The sequence below is a fragment of the Theropithecus gelada genome, chromosome 7a, assembly GCF_003255815.1.
Source record: "Theropithecus gelada isolate Dixy chromosome 7a, Tgel_1.0, whole genome shotgun sequence".
NCBI lineage: Eukaryota > Metazoa > Chordata > Mammalia > Primates > Cercopithecidae > Theropithecus > Theropithecus gelada.
Window position 1 is genome coordinate 20,274,437 of NC_037674.1, and position 12,678 is coordinate 20,287,114.

The 12,678-nt window shown below is 38.1% G+C and overlaps 2 non-coding genes and 1 pseudogene across 2 annotated transcripts; 1 reads left to right on the top strand and 2 right to left on the bottom strand.

Moving 5' to 3' along the window:
* Positions 1-1,657: 1,657 nt before the first annotated feature.
* LOC112628235 lies at positions 1,658-1,761 on the bottom strand. The gene has a single exon (XR_003120396.1). It is a non-coding gene; the product is annotated as a U6 spliceosomal RNA (small nuclear RNA).
* A 2,379-nt stretch (positions 1,762-4,140) lies between these two features.
* Positions 4,141-4,742, top strand: LOC112628017 (annotated as a pseudogene).
* Positions 4,743-12,331: 7,589 nt separating this feature from the next.
* LOC112628231 lies at positions 12,332-12,435 on the bottom strand. The gene has a single exon (XR_003120392.1). It is a non-coding gene; the product is annotated as a U6 spliceosomal RNA (small nuclear RNA).
* Positions 12,436-12,678: the final 243 nt, after the last annotated feature.

Genomic DNA, 12,678 nt, shown 5'->3' on the forward strand with positions numbered 1-12,678 from the left:
TGAAGATTTCTTCCAAGAAATTGCTATTAATGCAGAAATACAAAAAGGAAACTTATTCAATTGAGCAAATAAAAAGATTAAAAATGTTTACTTTAGTTCTATGAATAAAATTCACAACAGAGTATTACCACAGGTGGAAATTATACTTTTAAAATTCTGACTAATTTTTTAAGAGTTTTTAAAAATTTGTTTTTGTGTTACACTGTTATGTCTTTTTGAGCAATCAGAATGTTTCTTTATCCAGCAATAATACATAAAGCAACACTATTACATGTCCAAATGTAGGTATATGTCCTTATCTACGGCTGATTTTAATATTTATCATTGCTCTTTTAAATATACTAATAAATGTTTGGTAAGTCCAAATGAACAGGGTTAGTAATATGGCAAGACGTCTAGGATCTAGGAAACTGTGGACTAGCTGCAAGAGGTAGTTTTAACATTGCTAAATAAAGAGAAAATGATAAACACACAAATTATTTTTTAAATAAGCTTTCAAAAACCCATACTTTAAAAATTGCTCTTTTACAAACAATTTTTTAAAAAATCTTTATTTTTAAAATTGTTATCAATGACTCCACTGAATACTACTCAGATCAAAGTGTCTAAATATCCATCTCACTCAACACAATTCAAATCCCAATGGCCACTTTTCAGTTGGTTCCCTTGGTTCTACCCTCTCAATGTTAGCCATGGTTAGTTGTCTTCTCTTTATGTAGGGCACTAGGATAGAAAACCCAAATATGCAGTCCACGGACACCTGGGTAATCCATGTATAGGCTTCTGGGCATCTGTGAGCCTTTATATGTAAAGTTCGTGTGTTGTGTTTTTGTTTGTTTTTTTTTGTGCGTGTGTGGTTTTAAGGAGTGGAGTTTAATAGGCAAGGAGGAAGAGAAAAGACAGAAGGAAGAAGCTCTGTTTGGTTTTTAAAATATTTATATATTTGATATTGAATGGAATGGCAGTGTGTGTGTTATGTTTGTATGTGTGTATGCTAAGGAAAGGGGCCTGTGTTTCACCAGATTCTCAAAAGAAACTATAATTGGGGCTGTTCATATAATTTATCTTCCAAACTAGGACACTCCAGAATTAAAAACTAATGCCAGACCAACAGCATAAACCACATGTAAATAGGGTCTTGTGGTCACCCTACCTTGATATCATTGTTTTAGCACAGAAAATATAAAAGCATATTCCTGGGTCAATTCTGCAGGTAATTTATTCAATATGTAAAGGATGTCTCCTCCATTACCATGCTTAATAGAGAAGGCTCTACTCTCTACTCTCTCGGTATTTGAAATACAACAGCTTTACTCAACACAATATTCCCTTGTTTCTTCCCTACCTGAGTTTACTCTAAATTTTATTTTAAACTACCTATTACCATGTTGTTAACTGGGTAATTCTGTAGAGGGAAGTACATCTGCTTTTCTACAACTGGAGTTCTTATAAAATGTTTTTCTGGGTTGTAAAATAAAACATACAGAAAGTCACATGTATATAATATATATATGTCTATATGTATTACATTTATATTAAAGTATATTTATAGTAAATATTTACATTTACTATAGTATATTACACCACATATGTATATATTTGGATTTGTTTTACAAGTGAGAACTCATTCCAGGCAATATATATAGTGATTTTTTAAAAATATATAAAATGCTTCACAAATATGCATGTCATCCTTGCTCAGGGGCCATGCTAACCTCTGAATAGTTCCAGTTTTGGTATATGTGCTGTCAAAGTGAGCACATATATAGTAATTTCATTGCTCTTTGATCAGACTTCAGTCTTAATGGGGGAAAATGTTAATTATGAACTTCTTTTGTGCTTTTAAGTAATATAAAACCCCATATAGATATTCTGGTGTTCTTGGCCACTTTACAAAACAAGTATTTGAGTCTATAGAGTCCTGGGTCTTTTTCTCAATACCCCTGAAAGTACACTAATGCAATACTATATATTCAGACAAAATACACATATACATATGTAATATTAAATCTGCCAAAAGAAAAGCATAGTAGATTCTATTTTAAATGATCACAACATATTTGTTAGTGTTCAAATAATTGGGCCTCTATTAACTAGTACTTCCACAGTTTACTATAACAAATAAAAACTGATGTCTGGGCCCGGCGCAGTGGCTCATGCCTATAAATCCAGCACTTTGGGAGGCTGAGGCAGGTGGATCACCTGAGGTGGGGAGTTCAAGACCAGTCTGGTCAACATGGTAAAACCCCATCTCTACTAGAAATACAAATCAGCTGGGTGTGGTGACATGGGCCTGTAATCCCAGCTACTCGGAAGGTTGAGGCAGGAGAATCGCTTGAACCCAGGAGGCAGAGGTTGCAGTGAGCCAAGATCGTGCCACCGCACTCCAGCTTGGGCAAATGAGTGAGACTCCATCTCAAAAAAAAAAAAAAAAAAATTGAGGTTCTAATCATACAATTGTAAAATCTAAAAAAAATCATATTTTAATTTTTAAAAGCTAAAAGGTGGCCAGGAACAGTGGTTCACACCTGTAATTCCAGCATTTTGGGAGGCAGAGGCAGGTGGATCACTTAAGGTCAGTAGTTTGAGACCACCCTGGCCAACATGGTGAAACCCTGTCCCTACTAAAAATACAAAAATTAGCCAGGTGTGGTGGCGGGCAGCTGTAATCCCAGCTACTTGGGAGATTGAGGCAAGAGAATGACTTGAACCTGGGAGGTGGAGGTTGCAGTCACTGAACTCCAGCCTAGGTGACAGAGCGAGACTCTGTTTCAAAAAAAAAGCTAAAAAGATCTCAATTAAAAGATCCTATTTTCGTTCATGTCTTTTTGAACAGTCACTATTCAAAAATGACAATGTTTACTATACTTAGACCACATATAACTAATAATATAATTGTATAAAAAGAAAAACCTCAATAATTAAAAATTGGAGTCATACTTAAATTTATTATTTTCCTAAAAATCTAGAAGTACATTGAGTAATAGCAAAGGCTTTATTTTCCATTTTTAAGGCCGGGCACGGTGGCTCACGCCTGTAATCCCAGCACTTTGGAAGGCCGAGGGAGGTGGATCACCTGAGGTCAGGAGTTCGCGACCAGCCTGGACAACATGGTGAAACCCTGTTCCTACTAAAAATACAAAAAAATTGCTGGGTGTGATGGTGCACAGCTGTAATCCCAGCTCCTCAGGAGGCTGAAGCAGGAGAGTCACTTGAACCCGGGAGGTGGAGGTTACAGTGAGCCGAGATCGCGCCATTGCATTCCAGCCTGGGCAACAAGAGCAAAACTCCGTCTCAAAAAAAAAAAGAAAAAGAAAAAGAAAAAGCTTCTATTTCATTTAAACTCCCCAAAAGAAACTCTACTCATTAGGATGAGATCCTACAAATAAAGCAGAATTGTGTTCCCAGAAAACTCAGAGACCACCCAGTACTTAATTCTGGCCAAACAATAAGAGATAAAGGGAAAAAGAGTTGGGGGCAGGGGGGATGAAAAGCAAGAGATATTGTGAAAGAAGGAATATTTTCATTATTTTATTTTATTATTATTATTATTATTATTATTATTATTATTAGGGACAGAGTCTAGCTCTGTTGCCCAGGCTGCAGTGCAGTGGCACAATCTCGACTTACTGCAAGGTCAGGTCTCCCGGGTTCACGCCATTCTCCTGCCTCAGCCTCCCGAGTAGCTGGGACTACAGGTGCCCGCCACTGCGCCCGGCTAATTTTTTGTATTTCTAGTAGAGACAGGGTTTCATTGTGTTAGCCAGGGTGGTCTCAATATCCTGACCTTGTGATCCGCCTGCCTCAGCCTCCCACAGTGCTGGGATTACAGGTGTGAGCCACCGCGCCCGGCCCGAATACTTTCATTATTAACCAATGATATGACTATGCACCCTGAAGAGCCAAGAGAATCGATTAAAATATCCTTAGAATCTTAAGGAATTCCAAATGGGTAGATATAAGACCAATACCCTCAATTCAATAACTCAGAGTGGCTGCTTTCGCTGGTAAAGTGGAGGTATCTTCAAGGAAATCGGAATCCGTGATGATCCCTGGCAACTCGATCTGTTTGGGGCTGTTTCTAAACATTAGGGAATGGAAACTCGGTGGCGGCCCTAAGTAGCCTGGTTTCAGGCTCTCATGGATGCACTCATAGAAGGTGATACCTGTATGCTACCTTGTGAAAAAACCCCAGCAACTCCAGTTTCAACATATTGAGGAGATGCTTCTGTTGCTTCCCATTTTGCCCATATGAAGACATCAAAAAAGGACTTAAGGATTCAGAGAAAGAGAAGACTTATGTTAAAAAAAAGAATTACATTTTTGGAAGAAAAGCTTACAGGAGCTCAATTAGATGAAGAAACAAGTTTTGTGGAATAGCAACAAGTAAATAAGGCCTATTATGTATATTGAAACATTTGCATTGATAGAGATAATTTAGAGAACAAATCGGATAAAATAAGTAAACACAAGTCTGAATCTTTAAAAGTATTGAATGAACACATGCAATCTAAAGAAGTAGAACTCTAGCTAAGGACAGAGGTGGAAATTCAGCTGGTGATGAGGAATTTCCATCTACCTTCATCAAACTGGGAGGTGGAAAAGTTAAGCAGTGACCTGAAGATCCATGGTTTGGAACAAGAGTTGATGAGGAAAGAATGTAATGATCTCAAAATAGAACCACTCAAAAACCAAACAAATCTCTGTATCAGGAAGACAATCTGAAGAGCAGAGATCTCTGAAGAGTAAGAACTTCAACTGATAATACGTAGAATGCATACTGGCAACTGAGGAGATAATGTCTAGTTTATATCTGGTGACTCAAGTGCTAGCTGAACTATTAAGAAAACTGAAAACCCCAACTGCAATCAAGAAAGCCTGCACCTCAGTAGGATGCATTGAAGACCCTTGCAAAGATGGCACAAAACTGCACATGATGAATTTTACTGCAACATACACAAGACATCCCCTTCTCTCACCAAATGGCAAAGATCTTTGTTATACTACATGTTCCTCTTTACCAGGAGATATAAAGGTTTTATCAGAGAAAGCAGCCCTCCAATCACAGACAGATAATGAGAGAGCCATTCCTAATGAGGGCACACACTCTTATGGCAGAAATTCTCTGGAAGATCACTTTGAGTATTCCCAATCCCTCCTGACACAAGTGAGACAGGATTTAGGGAAATTAAAAGTAAAATTTTGCCTTTAACCAATGTGCCACCACTGCATTACTTGGATCAACATAATCAAAATTTCCTTTATGAGACTTAAGTCTGAAGAGATTTATCATTTCATCACAAGGACACTATCTCTCAGTGGTTCTCTCAAGAAATTACTTAACAAACTAAACGTAGATTTTGATTAAAATTTTGGAGAGTTCTTTAGTACATGCATTTGAACATACTGTATAATATTATGTAGTTTATTTTCAGTATGAAAGAATACCCTCCAGCTCCATATTCTAAGAAACAGATATATACTACTATTTTATTTTTATTTTTATTTTTTTTGATACATGGCCTCACTCTTTACCTTGGTTGAAGCACAGTGGAATGACCACAGATTGCTCACTGCAAACTTCAACTCCTAGGCTTAAGCAATCCTCCTGCCCCAGCCTCCTAAGTAGCTAGGACTACAGAAGTACACCACTACACCCAGTTAATTTTGTTTTATGTTTCGTAGAGACTGGGTCGCTCTCTATTGCTCAGACTAGTCTTGAACTCCTGGCCTCAAGCTATCCTCATGCCTCAGCCTTCTAAAGTGCTGGGATTACAGATGTAAGCCACCATGCCTGACCTGCTGCTATGCTAATTAATAAATACCCTGGGCCCAGAAGTTCAAGACCAGCCTCAGCAACATAGTGAGATGCCATCTTGACAAAAAAAAAATTTAATTAGTCCGGGTGAGTTGGCACACACCTGTAATCCCAGCACTTTGGGAGGCCTAAGAGGGTGGATTGCTTGATGCCAGGTGTTTGAGACCAGCCTGGTCAACATGGCAGAAACACGTTTCTATTAAAAATACCAAAAAAAATTGGCCAGGCATGGTGGTACACACCTGTAGTCCCAGCTACTCAGGAGGTTGAGGCACGAAAATTGCTTGAACCTAGGAGGTGAAGGTTGAGAAGTTACAGTGAGTCAAGATTGTACCACTGTACTCCAGTCTGGGTGACAGAGTGAGACGCTGTCTCAAAAAAAAAAAATTTTTTTTTTTTTAATTAGCCAGGTATGGTGGCACACATCTGCGGTCCTAGCTACTCAGGAGGCTGAGGTGGGAGGATTGCTTGAGCCCAGGAGTTCCAGGTTGCAGTGAGCTATGATCATGCCACCTCACTGCAGCTTGGGTGACACAGCAAGATCTTGACACACACACACACAAAATTAAGTAAATAAATACACATAAGGTGTTTAAGAAAAAATACTCTTTATACCATAATTTCCACATCTGAGAATTTACGTGAAGAAAACTATCAAAAAAAATAGAGCAAGATTTATTTTTAAAAAGATGTTCATGGAGGTGTCATAAAAGTAACAAATTGTAGGCCAGGTGTGGTGGCTCATGCCTGTAATCCTAGTGGCATTTTAGGAGGCTGAGAAGGGAGGATCTCTCGCTTCAGCCTGGGAGGTTGACGCTGCAGTGAACTAAAATCATGCCAGTGCGCTCCAGCCCCGGGGGTCAGAGTGAGCTTTTGTCTCAAAAAAAGAAAAAAAAAAAGTTAAACAAACAAAATGAAATGTCATATGCTGCCATTATACATCATAATATCAAATAAGATTTTTCAGCCAGGCACAGGTGCTTTATGCCTGTAATCCCAGCACTTTGGGAGGCTGAAGCAGGTGGATCACTTGAGGCCAGGAATTTGAGACCAGCCTGGGCAACATGGCAAAACTGTATCTTTACTAAAAATACAAACAATTAGCTGGTGTGGTGGGGTGGCATGTGCCTGTAGTCCCCACTGCTCGGGAGGCCAAGACACGAGAATTGCTTGAACCCAGTAGGCAGAGGTTGCAGTGAGCCGAGATCACACCACTGCACTCCAGCCTGGGCAACAGAGTAAGATTTTTTCTCAATCAAAAACAAAAAACAAAAAATGAAGGTTATTACTGAGAGAGGATTTGGGAGAAATTAGGATTTTATACTAATTCTGTACTGCCTGATTTTTTGTACATCAAGTTTGTATGATGTAAAAAAAAAAATCAATGTCCCCAGTAGTATGCTAACAAATGCTCCAGCAGGTAAATTGAGGGTATATTTTATCTATGTTCACACTGCACCCTCTGCTGTTTCCACAAAGAAAAGGCTCAAAGTAGACACCTACGTAGGGTTTATTCTTATCCTTTGTCCATTTTTGTTGTTTTTGGATTGGTCATATTTTTCCCAGATTTGTAATACCTCTTTGTATATTAAGGAAATTAGCCTTTATGGAAGAAAAACTTGAAAAAATTATGTAAATTACAACATTACTTTTTATTTTGAAGAATGATAACTACTATTTGATCATTTTTGTTACAGCAGCTAAATACCAGACTGCAGGGTACCCCAGTCCCATCCTCCCCTCCCCCGATTCTACTCCTGGCTTTCTTTCCATGTGCTGACCAAAAATCACAGAGTGCTTTGACTGCTCTGTGAGACAGCCCAGTGCAGGGTTTTCCCAGCAGGCTTCAACTCAAACCAGGACCTTAAACATTTCCAGGGACTGATAAAGGTATTTAGGTTGCTGCTCAAAACACTGAAAGAAACTGGCCTCAGCCCTGAGCCAGATTCCTTAAACCCTCATACAAACTCCATACCCAGAACCCCTCACTGTGGATATACCTAGGTAGAACACCCGTTTTATCTTGTCCATTGCAAGGATTGGTGCAGTAATCTGCAAGTTCCCTCAGTAAATGCTTTAGACTGATTACTTTATTTAGTGGTTCTTTCTTCAGAATCGCAACTGGCCCCAACTTGCGACAGTTTGGGACACCACCTTGTGGGCACTCCCCTGCCTCCACTTTTAGGTTGACTCCGGCCACAGGTTTGGAGGATAAAACATACACTTCTGAAGAATCAATGTTCCCTATGAATATTTGAAAAGCAACTGAATTGGAAACCATGGAACTAGAACTAGATCATGTATAAGCCTGCAATGAGAAGGCTAATTGGTCCTAATATAAGGGCAAGGCCATGTTTGTTTGTCTTTTTAAATTAATTTCTTGTTTTTCTTTGAGACAGAGTATTGTTCTGTCTCCCAGGCTAGAGTGCAGTGGCGTGATCACGGCTCACTCCTGGGCTCAAGTGATCCTTCCACCTCAGCCTCCAAATAGCTGGGACTACAGGTATGTGCCACTATGCCCAGCTAGTATTTTAAATTTTTTATAGAGATGGGGTATCCCTATGCTGCCCATACTGGTCTCAAATTCCTGGGCTCAAGTGGTCATCCGGCTTCAGCCTCCCTAAGTGCTGAGATTATAAGCATGCGCCACAACACCCAGTCTAAATTTAATTTCTTAAACCAAAGTAATATATTACAAGCAATTTGGAAAGAAGAGGGGAAATCACTCACCGGTTTTCATCCTAATAAAATTACTGCTAATATGTAGTGTATTTCCTTCCAAGTAAAAAATATATTTTAAGATTCTTTTGTAGTTCATAAGCATGATGATTGGGTTTTCACACAGAGAAGCATATAATTTTTAAATAATTTATTAACTGTTATCATAACATACATAAAGTCCTTGTTTCCTTTCTGCAGAGACAGTATAGTGTGCTATATTATGAGATAGTATAGTATGCTACATAGTAAATACGTAGTATAGTATTTAATGACTGACATTTAAATGAATGGGCTCTGACTCACTTCAAATCCTGCTTCTCCCCTACTTAATAAAAGTTTGTATGACTTTGGGGAGATTGCTTATCTTTCTAATCATAGATCTCTTTTTTTGTGTAATGGAAATGATTATAATGCTATCAATCTCATAGGAAAACTGAAAATTAAATGAGATAAGCACACAATCAGTGCTCACAGATGTCTACACTGAATTGAGTATCAGTGAAGTTTATGAATTCAGTACCTTTCGGATAATTCTTTTATGTGCTTTGTTGCAAGTTCACTGTTTTCCCCAAGGGTCTTTATTTCATTTGGTGTTACTTCATCATGCTGTGGATAGAAAAAAAAAATCCCATTTTAAAAAATCATCATACCAATGATCCAATCAGTAATGTTTCTAAAAAGGAAAAATAAACTGGCAATATATATATCAAAAGCCATAAAATATTTACACATTTAAGTCCACTCAATCTAGCTTGGTGGAGAAAATTTACAAAATTTTGTCCACACACACATATAATTATACTATATATTTTTAGAGACCCATAAAGAAGATGAGAATTTTAAATATACCTGCTATGATTATGTCAGATAAGCAAAACTTTGACTGATTTTATTCTCCTTTCAAGTATTGAAATTTCCTCTAATGTGGTTATATTACTTTTTAGTCACAAAAATAAGGAAACAAAAAAAACTTGCTACTAATTTAAACTTTCTTAAAATCCTTGATTTAAGGATTCCTGGGCTTCCTGTGAGCTACATATAAAAAATATAAAGTAAGCTGAGCAAATTATATTTCTCCTTCAAAAGGACAGTGAAGCATTTAGCTATAAAGATATAAAATAACTAAATGTATGTTAAGCTTTTCCCAAATATTTTGTGAAAGCAACTTAGATACCGGTACCTATCACATAATCTATTTATTTTATATACCATTAAGAAGTTTCTTTTCTTTTTCTTTCTTTTTTTTTTTTTTTTTTCTGAGACAGAGTCTTGCTCTGTTGCCCAGGCTGGAGTGCAGTGGCATGATCTCGGCTCACTGCAACCTCCGCCTCCCAAGTTCAAGCAATTCCTCTGCCTCAGTCTCCCGAATAGTTGAGATTACAGGTGCCAGCCACCACATCCGGCTAATTTTTTGTATTTTTAGTAGAGATGGGGTTTTGCCATGTTGCCCAGGCTGGTTCGAACTACCAAGCTCAGGCAATCAGCCCGCCTCAGCCTCCCAAAGTGCTGGGATTACAGGTGTAAGCCACCGTGCCCAGCCACCATTAAGAAGTTTCTATATTTAAATAAAAACTAAGTCCACTCCAAACAATAATAATGCTCCCCAGATTTACCCTTGTTATTGCCATTCGATGAATACCTTCCACTTATATATGCTATGGTTACATGATTATAATTGGCTAATACTCATATCAAGCAATATTTTGAAAGAACTGACAAACTTTTTTATCATGTAGTAATATAACTTCTAGAGTCAACATCCATACAAGCATGTTCTAGTACTTTTTTAGTAGAAAAAACATTGGATTGGGTTAGAGCTGAGAAAATTGGGCTCCACTTTGCTAATATCTGCCATCGTGTACTAAAACAGGTCATTATATATTCTTTACCTTAGTTTTCTCATATATAAAGCTAAATGATGAAATTAGTGATCTGTAAACTCTAAAGTTCTGGTAGAGTCAATAATTACCATCAAATAATAACCATTGCATTACTGCTCACGTTCCTGGAAACACTGTGAAAAGTCAAGGATTAGATATTTCAGTCCTTAGTACAACATACTGTTACCTCCTAGACAAAAAAACTGAAAGAACTATTATTTTCAGATGATGATGCCTTGGGAAGAAAAAACAAATTACTAACAGAAATATAAAATATATGTTGATAGCCTGATTTTGGACATACTGTAAAGTTTTTCTATATGATGTGGCTGTGGGTTTATAGTTTAAAACAAATAAAAAATAAAAATGAAAGATTTTCTCCCTAACTCTTTGCTGTGAAAAATTTCAAACTTACCAAAAAGTTAAAGAATAGTACAATAGACCAGGTGCGGTGGCTCACACCTGTAATCCCAGCACTTTGGGAGGCCAAGTGGGCAGATCACAAGGCCAGGAGATTGAGACCATCCTGGCCAACATGGTGAAACCCTGTCTCTACTAAAAATACAAAAATTAGCTGGGTGTCATGGCAGATGCCTGTAATCCCAGCTACTCGGGAGGCTGAGGCATGAGAATCACTTGCACCCAGGAGGTGGAGGTTTCAGTGAGCTGAGATCCCACCACTGCACTCCCGCCTGGTGACAGAACGAGACTCCGTCTCAGAAAAAAAAAAAAAAAAAAAAAAAAAGAATAGTAAAATAAATACCATATACCTTTCACCTGGATTCACAAAGTGTTAACATTTCCGACACCTTGAGTGCCCCCTCTCTCTTTTTATTTTTGTGGAACCACTTGAAAACATTTGCAGATACGACATTTCCACTCTCTAATACCTGGCATGTGTTTTCTAAAAATATACATTGTTTTATCTTTACAACGCCACTATCACGCTTAAGAAAATAAAATGTAACACAGTATCACCTATTATACAGTTCATTGTTACATTTTCCCAATTGCTCTCCAAATGTCTTTTATTCCTCTTTTTAATGTCTCTTAATCTACTACGGTCCTATTGCCTTTTTTGTATTTGATGACATTAACTGATGTTAGAGTCCAGGTCAGTTCATTGTCTTATGGTATGGTCCATACTCTGGATTTGTCTGAATGTTAACTCATAATTAAATTTGGGTGAGGGCCGGGCGCGGTGGCTCACGCCTGTAATCCCAGCACTTTGGGAGGCCGAGGCGGGCGGATCACAAGGTCAGGAGATCGAGACCACGGTGAAACCTCGTCTCTACTAAAAATACAAAAAATTAGCCGGGCGCGGTTGTGGGCGCCTGTAGTCCCAGCTACTCGGGAGGCTGAGGCAGGAGAATGGCGGGAACCCGGGAGGCGGAGCTTGCAGTGAGCTGAGATCCGGCCACTGCACTCCAGCCTGGGCGACAGAGCGAGACTCCGTCTCAAAAAAAAAAAAAAAATTTGGGTGAAGTGTTTTGAACAAGAATACTACACAGATAATACTGTGTATTTGTTATATCATATCAGACTGAACATACTGAAAGGTTTCTCCAATACTGGTGATGCTAAGTTTGCTAAGTTAGTTAAAGTGGTGCTGGCCAGATCTCTCCATTGTAAAGGTACACTGTTTAACTTTGGAACTAATAACCAATCTGTGGGGTGACAACTTGAGACCATGGGTTTAGAATCCATTAATGACCTTATCTAAATCAATTATTATATTGAGGGTTTTAAAAATGGTGATTTTCGATTTTATCTTTCTTTCTATATTTACTAGCTGCTATTTTGTAAAGGAAAATTTTCCTTATCCCACCCTTTTCTTCCTTATTTTCTTCCTTCTTTCCTTTCTTCCTTCTGTCCTTCCTTTTTCCTTATGTCTGCTTTTGGAGTATCATATATGTATATGACATGCTTCATGAATTTGCATGTCATCCTTGCGCAGGGGCCATGCTAATCTCTGTATTGTTCCAATTGTAGTATGTGTGCCGCTGAAGCAAGCACATGGATTCTTTTTATCTAACATAATCCATTATTGTCATTAGTTTTAATGCTCAATTGTTTGCAATTTGGCTATTACTTAAAGATTATGAAGTAAGTCAAAAGCATAAGTGAATCTGAGGCAGGATGGCAAAAGCTACAAAACAATTATTTTTCTAGTATTGTACACATTTTTTTTCTTTTTTTAGTTAATCAGGCAGCCCCCGAACCAGAATAGGTTCAGACAGACTCTTGTACACATTTATA